Source organism: Neofelis nebulosa, chromosome 5 (assembly GCF_028018385.1).
Source record: "Neofelis nebulosa isolate mNeoNeb1 chromosome 5, mNeoNeb1.pri, whole genome shotgun sequence".
Taxonomy (NCBI): Eukaryota; Metazoa; Chordata; class Mammalia; order Carnivora; family Felidae; genus Neofelis; species Neofelis nebulosa.
This window is the reverse complement of record NC_080786.1, coordinates 54,389,471-54,403,485: the sequence shown is the minus strand read 5'-3', so window position 1 is coordinate 54,403,485 and position 14,015 is coordinate 54,389,471. Positions and strand designations below refer to the sequence as shown.

At 36.9% G+C, this 14,015-nt stretch overlaps 1 protein-coding gene across 3 annotated transcripts in view; it reads left to right on the top strand.

The window, feature by feature from the left end:
* Nucleotides 1–14,015, top strand: part of IFT80 (intraflagellar transport 80) — a 133,883-nt gene that overhangs the window by 51,280 nt on the left and 68,588 nt on the right. The gene's annotated exons all lie outside the window — the stretch shown is intronic.

Below are 14,015 nucleotides of genomic sequence, written 5' to 3'. Positions count from 1 at the left end.
AAGAGGGGTGCCTGGGTGCCTCAGTCAGTTAAGCATCTGACTCTTGATTTTGGCTCAGGGCATGATCTCAGGTTCATGGGATCGATCACCCTGTCATGCTTGTCAGGCTCCATGCTGAGTATGGACCCTGCTTGGGATTCTCTCTCTCCCTCTCTCCCTGCCCCTCTGTCACTTGCTCTCTCTCTTTCTCTCTCTCAAAATAAATAAACAAACAAACATTAAAAAAAAAGCTTCAGGTGTGCCTAGGTGACTTAGTCAGTTCAGCGTCTGATTTTGGCTTTAGGCCATGAGCTCACAGTTTGTGGGCTTGAGCCCCGCATCAGGCTCTCTGCTGTCAGCACAGAGCCCACTTCAGATCCTGTATCCCCTCTCTCTCTGCCCCTCCCTCGCTTCCATGCTTTCTCTCAAAAATAAATAAAAACATTAAAAAAAAAAAGGTTCAAAGAATAAAGGTGATATTAACTTTCAGGTTATCTGTGAAATATTAGGTCTAGAGAAAATGTGGTTTTTGTAAACATTGTCTTTTAATGTTTTTCAAGAAATATTTCTAGTGGAGAGGAAAAAGCTCAACTGCTTGGAGACTGTTAATGACAGATTAGATTTTGGTTTGAATATATTTCTTACAATACAAGTATGTAACTAGATTGATGACAGGAATATTTGAAAAAGCAGATATTTTAAATTGAAATATAGTTGACACACGTTACATTAGTTTCAAGCATACAACATAGTTCTTTGGCCACTCTGTGTGTATATACTGTTGTGCTTACTACAAGTGTAGCTACTGTCCCCGTACAATGCTATTACAGTACCATTGAGTATATTCCCTACGCTGAAAAAGCAGAAGTTGTTCTATTTTTGTGAATAGGTATACTGCTCTAACTCAGTTGTTATACAATAAATTTAATATTCCCATTAAATTTCACCATAAAATTAGAATTTTTATTTTTAAAAGACACTGACTAAGCTGATATGAAACTCTGGTTTCTATTTACATCTTCTATTTAATCAGGCAGTTACCTATATCGATTCAGAACTCATGTCCTGGCTCACTTTTGTGGACTGTGGTTCAAATATCAGTTTCATTTTTAAAGCCATTGTAGTGCTATTCTGGTCTGCCCTGTTTTTAACTCAGAGGCAAATTTGAAACCTAAGTGGTATTTGCTTCCGCACTGTAATACAGTTGTCGTGGTGTTACTGTGTTGATTCTAGTGGGTTGCATGTATGGATGGGCTGCTTGATGATGTTGCAAAGCCTTCAGACACAGACTTAATACCTTTCTCTTGCTCCCTCCTCTCCATAATCCTACCCTAACTTGTTGAGAGGAGTCAGTGCTGCCTCTTCGCCATCATTAGTGCAAACTGGGGATAGGAGACAGGACCCTACTTGTCACTCTTCACAGTGCTCATTGGGGAGGGCTGCTGCTTCAGTATTGCAGGGCTGGAATGGTCTGACCAAGATCCACCTCATAGCCTTGGCAGCACCATGTGGGGAGGAGGAGGGATGTCACCTCTGTTCTTTGGGTGCAGAGTGGGAATGTTCCATAGGGTTCCATCCTAATGTCTCTTAGGCACACACTGTAGGGAGAGTGCCATGGCCTCTTTCATGGTGTGTGCCCAAGTAGGGTAGTTATGTCAAAAGGATTCCATTCTGCAACGCCTCCTTCTGCCTGGTCCTTTACCTAGAGAGAATGGGCATTTCTTGGTGCTTATTTTGTCTCATACACTACTTGGAGTTAATATTATACCATTTTGTGTAAAATATAAGAATCTTGTATCCATATGGCTCCATTTAGCTACTTCTCTATGCTATAGTTGTCATAAGTATCACATTACACAGCATGTTGTAATTTTCGCTTTAAAAGTCATAGTCATTTTAAAGAAATTAAGAGAATAAAGATAGTCTTATATTCACCTACATGTTCAACATTTCTTTTTTTTCACATGTAAGTCATAGTTTCACTTATTTATTTTTAAATTTAATTAATTCATTTATTTTTAGTTTACATCCAAGTTAGTTAGCATATAGTGCAACAATGATTTTAGGAGTAGATTCCTTAATGCCCCTTACCCATTTAGCCAATCTCCCATCCCACAATCCCTCCAGCAACCCTCTGTTCTCCATGTTTAAGAGTCTCTAATGTTTTGTCTCCCTGTTTTTATATTATTTTTGCTTCCCTTCTCTTATGTTCATCTGTTTTTTATCTTAAAGTCCTCATATGAGTGAAGTCATATGATTTTTGTCTTTCTCTGACTAATTTCACTTAGCATAATACCCTCTAGTTCCATCCACATAGTTGCAAATGGCAAGATTTTTCTTTTTGATTGCCGAGTAATACTCCATTATGTGTGTGTGAGTGTGTGTGTGTGTGTGTGTGTGTGTGTATATGTATGTATGTATACACATTATCTTCTTTATTCATTGATCTGTCGTTGGACATTTGGGCTCTTTCCACACTTTGGCTATTGTTGATAGTGCTGCTATAAGCATTGGGGTGCATGTGCCCCTTCAAAACAGCACACCTGTATCCCTTGGATAAATACCTAGTAGTGCAATTGCTGGGTCTTAGGGTAGTTCTATTTTTAATTTTTGAGGAACCTCCATACTGTTTTCCAGAGTGGCTGCACTAGTTTGCATTCCCACCAGCAGTGCAAAAGGGTTCCTCTTTCTCTGCATCCTTACCGACATCTGTCATTACCTGAGTTGTAAATTTTAGCCATTCTGACAGGTGTGGGATGGTAGCTCATTGTGGTTTTGATTTGTATTTCCCTGATGATGAGTGATGTTAAGCATTTTTTCATGTGTCTGTTAGCCATCTGGATATCTTCTTTTGAAAAGTGTCTATTCATGTCTTTTGCCCATTTCTTCACTGGATTATTTGTCTTTTGGGTATTGAGTTTGATAAGTTCTTTATAGATTTTGGATACTAACCCTTTCTGTCATTTGCAAATATCTTCTCCCATTCCATCTGTTGCCTTTTAGTTTTGCTAATTGTTTCCTTTGCTGTGCAGAAGCTTTTTATCTTGATGAGGTCCCAATAGTTTGTTTTTGCTTTTGTTTCCCTTGCTTCCAGAAACATGTCAAGTAAGTGGTGGCGGCTGAGATCAAAGAGACGGTTGCCTGTTTTCTCCTATAGACTTTGATGGCTTCCTGTCTTACCTTTAGGTCTTTCATCCATTTTGAGTTTATTTTTGTGAATGGTGTAAGAAAGTGGTCCAGGTTCATTCTTCTGCATGTCGCTGTCCAGTTTTCCCAGCACCATTTGCTGAAGAGACTGTCTTTTTTCCATTGGATATTATTTCCTGCTTAGTCAAAGATTAGCTGGCCATGCATTTGTGGGTCCATTTCTGGGTTCTCAATTCTGTTGCATTGATCTGAGTGTCTGTTTTTGTGCCAGCACCAAACTGTCTTGATGATTACAGCTTTGTAATGCAGCTTAAACTCTGGAATTGTGATGCCTCCTGCTTTGATTTTCTTTTTCAAGATTGCCTTGGCTATTCAGGGTCTTTTCTGGTTCCCTACAAATTTTAGGATTATTTGTTCTAGCTCTGTGAAGAATGTTCGTGTTACTTTGATAGGGATTGCTTTGAATATGTAGATTGCTTTGGCTAGTATTGACATTTTAACAATACTTGTTCTTCCAATCCTTGAGCATGGAATATTTTTCCATTTCTTTGTGTCTTCTTCAATTTCTTTCATAAGCTTTCTATAGTTTTTAGTGTATAGATTTTTCACCTCTTTGGTTAGGTTTATTCCTAGGTATGTGGTTTTGGTGCGATTGTAAATGGGATTGATTCCTTGATATCTCTTTCTGCTGCTTCATTATTGGTGTATAGATATGCAACCAATTTCTGTACATTCATTTTATATCCTGCAACTTTGCTGAATTCATGTATCAGTTCTAGCAGCTTTTTGGTAGAGTCTTTGGGTTTTCCACATAGAGTATCATGTCATTTGCAAAGAGTAAAAGTTTGACTTCCTCCTTGTTGATTTGGATGCCTCTCATTTCTTTGTGTTGTCTGATCGTTGAGGCTAGGACTTCCAACACTATGTTGAATAACAATGGTGAGAGTGGACATCTTTGTCGTGTTCCTGACCTTAGGGGGAAAGCTCTCAGTTTTTCCCCATTGTGGATGATATTAGCAATGCATCTTTAGTATATAGCCGTTATGATCTTGAGGTATGATCCTTCTATCCCTACTTTCTTGAGGGTTTTTATCAAGAAAGGATGCTGTGTTTTGTCAAATGCTTTCTCTGCGTCTATTGAGAGGATCATGTGGTTCTTATCCTTTGTTTGATGAATGTAATGTGTCACATTGTTTGTTTGGCAGATATTGAACCAGCCCTGCATTCCAAGAATAAATCCTACTTGATTGTGGTGAACAATTATTTTAATGTATTGTTTGATCCAGTTGGCTAGTATATTGTTCAGAATTTTTTGCATCCGTGTTCATCAGGGTAATTGGTCTGTAGTTCTTTTTTGTGGGGTCTTTGTATGGTTTTGTGGGGTCTTTGAACAAGGTAATGCTGCCCTTGTAGAATGAGTTTGGAAGTTTTCCTTCCATTTCTGTTTTTTGGAACAACTTCAAAAGAATAGGTGTTAACTCTTCTTTAAATGTTTGGTAGAAGTCCCCTGGAAAGCCATCCAGCCCTGGGCTCTTGTTTTTTGGGAGATTTTTGATTACTGGTTCAATTTCTTTACTGGTTATGGTTCTGTTCAAATTTTCTATTTCTTCCTGTTTCAGTTTTGGTAGTTTCTGTGTTTCTAAGAATTTGTCCATTTCTTCCAGATTGCCCAATTTGTTGGCATATAAATGCCTATAATATTCTCTTATTATTGTTTTTATTTCTGCAGTGTTGGTTGTGATCTCTCCTCTTTCATTCTAGATTTTATTAATTTGGGTCCTTTCCTTTTTCTTTTTGATCAAACTGGCTAGGGGTTTATCAATTTTGTTAATTCTTTCAAAGAATCAGCTCCTGCTTTCATTGATCAGTTCTACTTTTTTATTATTATTATTTCAATATCATTGATTTCTGCTCTGAACTTTATTATTTCCCTTCTTTTGCTGGTTTTGGGCTCCATTTACTGATCTTTTTCTAGCTCTTTTAGGTGTAAAATTAGGTTGTGTATTTAAGACCTTTCTTCCTTCTTTAGGAAGGCCTGGATTGCTCTTATGGCCACCTTTGCTGCATCCCAGAGGTTTTGGGCTGTTGTGTTTTCATTTTCATTGCCTTCCATGTACTTTTTAATTTCCTCTTTAACTTCTTGGTTAACACAGTCATTCTTTAGTAGAATGTTCTTTAATCTTCAAGTATTTGTTACCTTTCCAAATTTTTTCTTGTGGCTGATTTCAAGTTTCATAGCATTGTGGTCTGAAAATATGCAAGGTGTGATCTTGATTTTTTTGTACTTGTTCAGAGCTGCTTTTCGACCCAGTATGTGATCTTTTCTGGAGAATGTTCCACGTGCTTTCAAGAAGAATGTTTATTCTGCTTTAGGATGAAATGTTCTGAATAAATCCGTTAAGTCCATTTGGTCTAATATGTCATTCAGAGCCATTGTTTCCTTGTTGATTTTCTGCTTACATGATCTGTCCATTGCTGTAAGTGGGGTGTTGAAGTCCCCTACTATTATCAACGAGTTTCTTTATGTGTGTGATTAATTGATTTATATATTTGGGTGCTTTCACGTTGGTGACATAAATATTTACAATTGTTAGATTGTGGTGGATAGACCCCTTAATTATGATATAATGTTCTTCTTCATCTATTGTTACAGTCTTTATTTTAAAATCTAGTTTGTCTGGGGGCACCTGTGTGGCTTGGTAGGTTAAGAGTCCTACTTCAGCTCAGGTCATATTCTTGCAGGTTTACAAGTTCAAGCCCCGTGTTGGGCTCTGTGCTGACAGCTCAGAGCCTGGAGCCTGCTTCAGATTCTGTGTCTCCCTCTCTCTCTGCCCCTCCCCTGCTTGTGCTCTGTCTCTCTCTGTCTCTCAAAAATAAGTAAACATTAAAAAAAATTTTTTTAATCTAGTTTTTCTGATATAAGTATGGCTACTCCAGCTTTCATTTGATGACCATTAGCATGGTAGATGGTTTTCTATCCCCTAATTTTGAATCTGTAGGTGTCTTTAGGTCTCAAACGAGTCTCTTGTAAACAGCATATGGATGGGTCTTGTTTTCTTATCCATTCTGATTACCCTGTTCCTTTTGATTGGAGCATTTAGTCCATTGACATTTAGAGTAAGTACTGAAAGATATGAATTTAGTGCCATTGTATTGCCTGTAGAGTTGCTGTTTCTGGTGACATTCTCTGGTCCTTTCTAGTCTTTGTTGCTTTAGTCTTTTTTGTTTTGTTTTCTCTTTTCTCTACTCAGAGTCCCCCTTAAAATATCTTGTAGGGCTGGCTTAGTGGTCACGAACTCCTTTAGCTTTTGTTTGTCTGGGAAACTTTTAATCTCTCTTTCCATTTTGAATGACAGCCTTGCTGGATAAATAATTTTTTTTAATTTATTTTTTAAAAATGTTTATTTATTTTTGAGACAGAGAGAGACAGAGCATGAACAGGGTTGGGTCAGAGAGAGAGGGAGACACAGAATCCAAAGCAGGCTCCAGGCTCTGAGCTGTCAGCACAGACCCCGACACAGGACTTGAACTCATGAACTGTGAGATCATGACCTGAGCCGAAGCTGGATGTTTAACCAACTGAGCCACCCAGGAACCCCAAGTGTGAACCTTTCTTAATGACAATATATCAATTGTACAGATGCAGTACAGGTCTTTAAAAAGTTCTTCAATAAAAATTAGCAAAGGAGGAGCGATGTTGCAGAAATGGTGGACTAAGGAACTCCAAGAATTGTTCCCTCCACTCAAACAACAATTAACTGGCAAAAATGTCAGAATCAACTTTTTCAGAGCTCTGTAATCTAATTCAAAACTTCCCACAATTAAGGGGAATGTTTAATGAAGGAAGAGGCTGCTAAATTTGTTAAGAAACCATTGTGGCATTTTTGGTTTACCTGCCTACCATCCCCTGTTCCCAGCTTGGCAGTGGCTATGGGGAATGACAGCCTGCATTCAGGTGTGGCTTGTTAGTGCCAGTGGGAACAATATGGGCTATGTTTTCAAAAAACTGTGGTTATGCTTTTTGACCTGTCTGGTGGTTCCCTGAGGGGCCAGCACAGAGGAGTGTCTTTGCTTTGCCTCCCTTGGAAATATCTCTGAGCTGCAGTGGCTTCCCAGGTGGCATCTGTTGAAAGGATACTACCCATGGCTTCTGGGGGCAAGGGATGGTGAATGGTGCAAGTAGCAGATAGACCAAAAAGCTTGGAAAAGAGGAGCCTGAGGAGGAAGGTAAATGGAAAAGTAAGGGTTTTATAGGGCTCTTACAAATACTGGGGATTCTGTAATACAAAACACATGCCCAGGGCCAGATATACACTCAGAAAAAACTTGAGAGGATGCTAGGCTTGTATTATTGGCAGACCTTTGGGCTCTACACAAGCAGGTGGTGAAGGCAAAGGAAAATTATGGGTGGTCTGGCTAAGTATTGAAGGAGTACCCCAGCTCACAGTCAATTGGCAAAGAGTAGGAGAATATTTTTTCTTTCTTTTTGGCTTTGTCAGATCACTAACTGACTACTTAGATAATGGAATGGAGACTTAGGTGACCATACATGAACGAAATACAGTCTTTGCAAAAATAGTTTGAAAAATCACTTAAAAAAAAAAAGTGGTGCCTGGGTGGCTCAGTCAGTTGGGCGTCCGACTTCACCTCAAGTCATGATCTCGTGGTGTGTGAGTTTAAGTCCCACTTTGGTCTCTGTGTTGACAGTTCAGAGCCTGTAGCCTGCTTTTTCCAAAGCAGCATTCTGTGTCTCCCTCTCTCTCTGTCCCTCCCCCCCACTAGCTCTCTCTCTCTCTCTCTCTCTCTCTCTCTCAAAAAAAATGAATAACATTAAAAAAATTTTTTTAAATAAATAAAATTTTTAAAAATAGTTTGAGAAGTCACTAAATAAGCAAATTAATGTAACCCTTAAAAAGCAGCAACAGCAAATCCTAGGGAGGGGGGAGAGTCTAATTTCCAGAGTTACCACATTATAATATTCAAAACATTCATTTTTCAACAACAAAAAAAATCACAAGGCATGCAAAAGAGGCAGGAAAGTATGGCCCATTAACAAGGAAAAAAAAAAAAAAATAGAAACCATCCCTGAGGAAGCCCAGCACTGGATTAGACAAAAACTTTTTTTTTTTTAATTGTTTAACGTTTATTTATTTTTGAGAGAGAGAGAAAGCGTGCACTTGCGCACAAGTGGGGGAGGAGCAGAGAGAGAGCGAGAGAGAAAGAGAGAGAGAGAGACAGACAGACAGAATTTGAAGCAGGCTCCAGGCTCTGAGCTATCAGCACAGAGCCTGACGGTGGGGCTTAAAATCCCAAACCGTGAGATCATGACCTGAGCCAAAGTCACACACTCAACTGACTGAGCCACCCAGGCGCCCCTAAACAAAAACTTTAAATGTGCTTAAATTGCTAAAGAAAACCATAAAGAACTAAAAGAAACCAGAGCAAGGTTTGAACAAATAAAAAATATCAATAAGCAGAAATTACAAAAAGGAATCAAATAGAAAATCTTGAACTGAAAAAAAATGAGTTATAAAAGAATTATATTGTGAACCCAAAAATATGATCAGTCTCTTCAATAATGAGTGTCATACAAATAAATTCACAGTGTAGTAACATTTTTCACTCATCAGAAAATGGGAACATGGGCCTCAAAAAGCAATAAAGGGAGTACAACTTTTCTGAAGTATAATTTGACAGAATCTATCAAGATCTCTGAAACTTTTGACCCTTTCAAGGAAGTTTAAAAATGCATTGCGTATTCATTTGTTCATTTATTTTAATGTTCATTAATTCCTTCATGAATATATATTGAGAGTCTGTTATATGCCAGCCACTTGTCCTAGGTGTTAAAGAAACAGTAGTAAACAAAATAAATTCCCTGCTTTTGAGAATTGTCATACCAGCAGTTGAAAGACTATATACAAACAAATAAAATGAATGTTTAATATGTTAAGTGGTAATGCATGCCATAAAAAAATAAGGCTGGGTAAGGAAGATGGGTGAGGTGGTCAGGGAATATCAGACACAAATTAAATATACATTATTGAGGGTTAGTAAAATAAATTATGTTATAAGTAAATTATTTATGGAATAAAAATTAAAAGCCATAGTAGCATAATTTTTCCCTAGATTTCATAATAAATTTTATTTTTTACCTTTGATTTTGAAGAAATGCATGATTCAAACATGTAAAGTAGAAACTTTCAAATTAAATTAGTTGTTATAAATAAATAATACAGGGTATATTAATGAATTGCATTATATTACATTAAATGGGCTAGAATTCAAGGGAAAAGATCTGAATATATAAGGTACCTTTGGCCAGATTTTTAAATTAACCGATGTTGTTGCTTTTATTAATCAGCAGGTGGTGCTATTGCTTGTGTAGGATAACTTGCCATTCTCATTTTCTCTCTTCTTGAATATTCAGTCATTATAATAAAAAGACTTCCCCTCTGTTCATTCATTCTTCCATTCAATTAAGATAATTGCAATGATTCATCACCTGCAGTAACTGGTCTTACTGCTATATGTAACTTTTCATTGTCAATTATATATGCCAACATGTGTAATTTAAGATAGCCTGCAATATGCTAATTCCTGGTGTGTGAGAGAGAATATTGATTTTAAAAATCATTAGTGTAACAAAGAAATGTAAGAAACTTTTCATCTGTCTTCTCTTCTACCTAAACTTAATTTGTGAACACACAATTTTATGAATTGAATTCATCCAACTTGGCTAAAGACATATGCTTTTGAGAATCCTTTAAACTTAGTAGTATATTTATATAGGAGTAGTAAAGAGAAGGGTGAGGTTGGCATTTGGGAAGTACTTTTGTAAGTTATTATAGTCAAGTCATGTTTTTAGTATAAATATCTCTTATTTCCTTGGTGGGAAACTGAATGCCTAAGCAGTTTGACAGAATACAGTGGAAAAAATGGTTTCTTCTCTTAAAAGTATGTAACATCCTTTAATAAATAGGTCAATTCTTTATAGATGCATTCTCAATTGTTCTCCATATTGTACTGTCCAGTGTGATTGCTTATTTCATTTTAATTTAATTATTTTATTTTGTTTTAATGTGGGAGTAGTATTGGCATAGTTGTAGAGCTCTGGAATTAAGCTTCTAGTGGTGAATTCACAAAGTTAAATGGGCTAGGCTAAGTGATTGCCTCTTTCCTTTCAATTCCACCATTCTGTGATACCTCTTCCATGGGCTTTGGACATACTGCTTGCTTCCTCTCCTAAGCAGTAGTAGTGTGTTGTTTGTTTCTTTGTGTTTTAATATTTATTATACTTAGGTTGTGACATAGGAAGAGGCAGCACTGCACATGGCACACTAGAAGTGGGAAAAACTCAAGCAGTGCTAGAGAAGTATGGCTTATCCTATAACTTCAAACTTACTCTACATTTTATTATAGTTGGATACAAGTAGCAGAAACCATTAGCCAAAAAGAAGAATTGGCTAAAAGGTTACAGGGATATCTTCCGAAAGCCAGGTCAAAGAACTGTGCTTCCTTTACAGTGTGACACTGTTGTCCAGAACTGAGAAATTTACCAAGCAAAACAAAATCAGAGTTCTATTATGGAATTAACTTTTAATCATCTTAAAATCAACACCTAACACGTAGTAGGTGTCCCATAAATGTTGCATTTTAATGGATCATTGTACAAACAAAAGATACTGTTTTGGATTTAATGACTTACATTTACTTAATACAATTAATGTTACTCAATTAATGACTTACATTGGAGCATTTTGACTAGGTCATTACTAGAATTGATCCACTTAATCAGTTTGGTTGATGTTTTTGAGAAGGCTACTTTAAAATTTCTTTTTTAATTTTTTTAAAATGTTTATTTTTGAGAGAGAGAGAGAAGGACAGAGTGTGAGCTGGCAGAGAGAGAGGGAGACATAGAATCTGAAGCAGGCTCCAGGCTCCGAGCTGTCAGCACAGAGCCTGATTTGGGGCTAGAACTCACAAACCCACTCACTGGAGCCTGCTTCCAATTCTGTGTCTCTCCTCTCTGCCCCTCCCCCCACTCACTCTCTGTCTCTCTCTCTCTCTCTCTCAAAAATAAATAGACGTTAAAAAAAATTAAAAAAAGAATAACATCCATATCTGTCCTCTAGGAGTAACTCACCCTCTATTGAGAGTACTGATATGTAAACAGATAATTAAATAACATAGTTATTTAATTGCAGAGGTTATCATTATTGTGGAATAGAGAAGGAATAGAATAATGGTAAATTTTTAGATATATCTGTACTTATTTAGGATGAGACTAAACTTGGTTAAAGTAAACATTCTCTCTGATCGAATAACTTAAAGACATTAAAACATCTTTTTGTTTAATGACTAGAGATTTTTTTTTTTTAACCAAGAAGCACAAATTTGAATTTGCCTTTTTCTGATTTTCGTACCAAAAAATCTAAATATAATTACCTACATCTACAAACACAGAAGTTTACTTTTGTTGACAAATGTTCTTTCAGTGCACATATGCTCCCATTACACATGGACCAATCCACGTAAGTATGACTCCTTCTACACAGTATGGCGTTGTTCCTCCACCCTCCATTTGGGGAAGAAGTGGTATAGTTTCCTCTTCTAAAATCTCTCTCATATTATCTTCTACATATATAAATGCCTCATGAACTAAACTCTTAACGTTCACATATTCTGATTAGTCATTGTCAGAGATACCAATCATGTAAAAAATTTTAAATCCTTTATTTTTATTTAAGGAAAGATGTTATTTCCTTTTATTAAATCATTTCTGTTCAATTATCTTTCCTTTCTTCCCTCTTTTCCCTTTTAAAGAAATTCTATAGATTTTTCCATACTTTTAGGCCGTGTCTAATTACTTGCAGTAACATCTTTTTAGGGTCCATAGATTTATAATTTAAAATTGATCCTTAAGGACTTTCCCATCAGGATTCTAAGATGTTCGTATTTTCTCTGAATGGGGCACCACAGCCAATGGAATTCAGGTGGCCTCTAGAAGCTACCAATGGCCAGCATGGAAATGAGGACCTCCATTCTACAGCTATAAGAACCTGAATTCTGCTAACACCCTGAATAATCAAGGAAATGTATCTTCCCCTAGAGCCCTCGGAAAGGAATGTAGCCTTGCTAACACCTTGATTTAAAAAAAAGTTTTGTTTAATGTTTATTTATCTTTGAGAGAGAGAGAGACTGAGACCCGAGTGGGGGAGGGGCAGAGAGAGAAGGAGATACAAAATCCGAAGCAGGCTCCAGACTCTGAGCTGTCAGCCTAGAGCCCAATGCGGGGCTTGAACTCCCAAAACACAAGATAGTGACCTGAGCTGAAGTCGGACACTTAACTGACTGAGTCACTCAGGTGCCCCAACAATACCTTGGTTTTAGCTCAATAAAACCAGTGTTGGATTTATGATCTATGAAAGGTTCTAAGTTTGTGGTAATTTGTTACAACAGTAATAGAAAACTGTATCTGCAACTGCTGTTCCAGGCCAATCTTAGCAATGAGTTATGTGGGTGGAGATGTCCTGGGTAAGGCTTTCGCCACCTTCTTATTGATAACAAAATTTCCCTTAGCTTTATTGCTTGACTTAAGAAATTATTATTTCTTAAAAAATATTAGTGTTATAAGAGTAGCACATTAAACTTGTTCTTATCAGGTCCTTTTCTAAGTAATTTGGCCAGTTGAGAGCAGATTTTGGATGAGAAAAGCATAAAATACTACTACCCAGGGAGATGGCCCTTTGTGGGGAGGATTTTGACTGGCCATAGAACATAATCAAAGTTCTGGATATTTGGGGAGGTGCCAGTGATATTTTCCCAAAGCCAAAACCAAACTGGCCAGCCTCACAATTTTTCAAGACTGCCTTTAGAAAAAAAAATACATTGCTAAGTCTCTCAAAAGCACACCAGCAATCAATTGTTGTGCTCTTGCTCAGTGACATAGTGCTTCTTTATAGGCAGCTCAAAATAACATTGATGTTTTACTTGAATATCATATTGTGAATACAGGTCACATTTGTGTTCTATAAACTTCTTTTATAATTACTGCTTTTTCTATTTTTTCTGTTCTTTGCTTATCTTGTGTTTTTAGAAATTATTTGTACTTAACCAAGCCAAAAGTTATTTTTACTTACCTTTTCACGTTCCACATCCTAGAAAACTGTTAGCTGCAATCAATTTATTGCTTTGAATTAGGGAAAAAACTAGAAAACCTCTTAGTATTGTGAAGGCACAAATAGTGATAATATTAAATAGTTCAATTAGATATACAGAAAAGCTTGTATTTTGAAGAAAAAGCAATATAATAAAAATAATGAAAACAAAAAATAGAAAAAATCATTCCCATGATCATTCCAAAAACATCAAATATTTTCATATTTGTATGTATCTATGTACCTTTCAAGTCTTTGAACAGATTTTTTTAAAAATTTTATTTTGGGGCGCCTGGGTGGCTCAGTTGGTTAAGCGGCCGACTTCGGCTCAGGTCATGATGTCGCGGTCTGTGAGTTCGAGCCCCGCGTTGGGCTCTGTGCTGACAGCTCAGAGCCTGGAGCCTGTTTCAGATTCTGTGTCTCCCTCTCTCTGACCCTCCCCTGTTCATGCTCTGTCTCTCCCTGTCTCAAAAATAAATAAAACGTTAAAAAAATTTTATTTTGTTAAATAATCTTTACTCCCAACATGGGGCTCAAATTTACAATCCTGAGATCAAGAGTCACATGCTGTGTTCACTGAGCCAGCTAGGCACCCCTGAATGGACGTATTTTTTACATGGTCATGATTACTGTGAATACATTTTTTGTGTGTCCTTTACTTTTGTATACTTATTTTAGCTCAATATTATGTTATGTCTCAAAGTACTCAAACTAAGAAAGCAAAACATG